At 55.3% G+C, this 2,850-nt stretch overlaps 1 protein-coding gene across 1 annotated transcript in view; it reads right to left on the reverse strand.

The window, feature by feature from the left end:
- HDX (highly divergent homeobox) overlaps positions 1–2,850 on the reverse strand; it is a 38,610-nt gene that overhangs the window by 13,443 nt on the left and 22,317 nt on the right. The window lies entirely within an intron of this gene.

Here is a 2,850-nt window from a genome sequence, read left to right on the forward strand (position 1 = left end):
CCCTGCCCCCTCTGCCAATCCCTCCACCGGCTTCCATCCCCTGCCCCCCTCTGCCAATCCCTGCACTGGCTCCCACTCGCCCAAAAGGATAAAATTCAAAATATTAACAATGACTTACAAAGGCGTCCACAACTCCGCCCCCGACTATATCTCAAACCTCGTCTCAAAGTATAACCCTAACCGTCCCCTCCGCTCCTCCCAAGACCTCCTGCTTTCCAGCTCCCTCGTCAGCTCCTCCCATGCTCTCCTCCAGGACTTCTCTAGAGTCACTCCCATCCTCTGGAATTCTTTACCCCAACCTGTCCGTCTATCTCCCACCTTGACTGCCTTTAGGCGATCCCTTAAGACTCATCTCTTCAGGGAAGCCGATCCCACCTCAACCTAACCGCTCAACCATCACGTTCCCAAACAATTCATCCCCACACAGCTCCCTCTTCATGTATCACTGGCCCCTCCCTTTTAGGTTGTAAGCCCTCAGGGGCGGGGCCCTCCTTACCATCTTGTCTTGAATTGTATTGTGATTGTAATGTCTTCCTGATATTGTACAGCGCTGCGCACACTGTTGGCGCCATATAAATCCTGTGTAATAATTCTACGCTCGGCATCGCTCTCTATATACATATACAGGCTGACAGGTGCCTATTGTCTCTTTACAGCGGAGCTCTGCAGGAAGTCATCTCTGAACACCCAACATGGAGAACCTTGAAGAACGAGGACTACAGAAGACCAGCCAGAGCCCCCCCCGTCTGCTAAGAGCCAATGAGGCTTCAGGGGGCACCAAATCTAGACAACTGAAGATCGGGAAGTCAATGGCAGACGTTGGCGTACGATAGAGGAAAGCAGCATGAGCTGAACGCTATGGAGTCACCACGGAGCAAAATCCCTACAGAACATTCTGGGGACCTCGTGGAATCCACATTGCTGAGATTCCAGGCTGCCGTGAAGGCAAACGACGAGGAACCTCCTCCGTACTAGAGGTAGGGGTGCCTAATAAAGTGGCCACCCAGTGTGCACATATTTAGCTGCTGCTCTGGGGAGGCCCAATCAGAATCGTGCAGGTGACATTAAAGTGGACCTGTAAGTAGCTTTACAAGTCTCCATGAATAAATTCCCAACATGTCACAATACAACCTTCTATCATTAAAAAGATGTCCCTGAGCTCCAGTCAGCGGCTTTACCTAGGCCGAGATGATGTCATCGGTCTGCTGCAGGCAGGAGGAAGCATTACCTCAGTCTCCTCTCCCCCCAGTGATCAGTCTGCTGCAGACAGGAGGAAGCATTTCCTCCGTCTCCCCTCCCCCAGGGCTCAGTCTGCTGCAGGCAGGAGGAAGCATTACCTCAGTCTCCTCTCCCCCCAGTGATCAGTCTGCTGCAGACAGGAGGAAGCATTTCCTCCGTCTCCCCTCCCCCAGGGCTCAGTCTGCTGCAGGCAGGAGGAAGCATTACCTCAGTCTCCTCTCCCCCCAGTGATCAGTCTGCTGCAGACAGGAGGAAGCATTTCCTCCGTCTCCCCTCCCCCAGGGCTCAGTCTGCTGCAGGCAGGAGGAAGCATTACCTCAGTCTCCTCTCCCCCCAGTGATCAGTCTGCTGCAGACAGGAGGAAGCATTTCCTCCGTCTCCCCTCCCCCAGGGCTCAGTCTGCTGCAGGCAGGAGGAAGCATTACCTCAGTCTCCTCTCCCCCCAGTGATCAGTCTGCTGCAGACAGGAGGAAGCATTTCCTCCGTCTCCCCTCCCCCAGGGCTCAGTCTGCTGCAGGCAGGAGGAAGCATTACCTCAGTCTCCTCTCCCCCCAGTGATCAGTCTGCTGCAGACAGGAGGAAGCATTTCCTCCGTCTCCCCTCCCCCAGGGCTCAGTCTGCTGCAGGCAGGAGGAAGCATTACCTCAGTCTCCTCTCCCCCCAGTGATCAGTCTGCTGCAGACAGGAGGAAGCATTTCCTCCGTCTCCCCTCCCCCAGGGCTCAGTCTGCTGCAGGCAGGAGGAAGCATTACCTCAGTCTCCTCTCCCCCCAGTGATCAGTCTGCTGCAGACAGGAGGAAGCATTTCCTCCGTCTCCCCTCCCCCAGGGCTCAGTCTGCTGCAGGCAGGAGGAAGCATTACCTCAGTCTCCTCTCCCCCCAGTGATCAGTCTGCTGCAGACAGGAGGAAGCATTTCCTCCGTCTCCCCTCCCCCAGGGCTCAGTCTGCTGCAGGCAGGAGGAAGCATTACCTCAGTCTCCTCTCCCCCCAGTGATCAGTCTGCTGCAGGCAGGAGGAAGCATTTCTTCAGTCCCCCCTCCCCCAGTGATCATACTGCAACATTGTAACTTTCTATCTAGTCACAAAGTGAGAGGCTGCGGCAGGGGGCTGATCTGTCTCAGGCATTTGTGAACGCAGCCAAGAACTATGCACAGACACCGGGATTTACATGACCGCGTCATCTCTGAGCCGCCACCTCAGTCCAGGAAGTGAATGGTGACCCTGAATGATGTCGGAACAAAGAAGGCGCTGCCCTTCTGGAGAGAATAGCAGATGAAGGCCATGTCTGGGGGAGTCATGTGATCTCTGCGAGTAGGTGATACCTGGAATTGTCACAATGACACATTACTCGGCAATTCTAATGCTACAAAGTGCAGCGTCTCAGCACTGCGCAGCCGGCATTAGAGAGACCCCGTGTGGCTGTTCGTTGTCAGGAATAGCCGGGGGCGATGTACCTGCCCCAGGGCCACCCGCCGGACAGTTTTCAGATGACTGGTATCCACGCCGCGGCACTAAGAACAACGCGCCGTCTGCGCAGAGGATTCTATCCGCACAGAATGCCCCACCCCCCGAAATAAATAAGAGAAAAGTGACAGCTCAGCAGCTGCTCAT

Source organism: Nanorana parkeri, unplaced genomic scaffold (genome assembly GCF_000935625.1).
Source record: "Nanorana parkeri isolate BGI_ZX_2015 unplaced genomic scaffold, ASM93562v1 scaffold3309, whole genome shotgun sequence".
NCBI lineage: Eukaryota > Metazoa > Chordata > Amphibia > Anura > Dicroglossidae > Nanorana > Nanorana parkeri.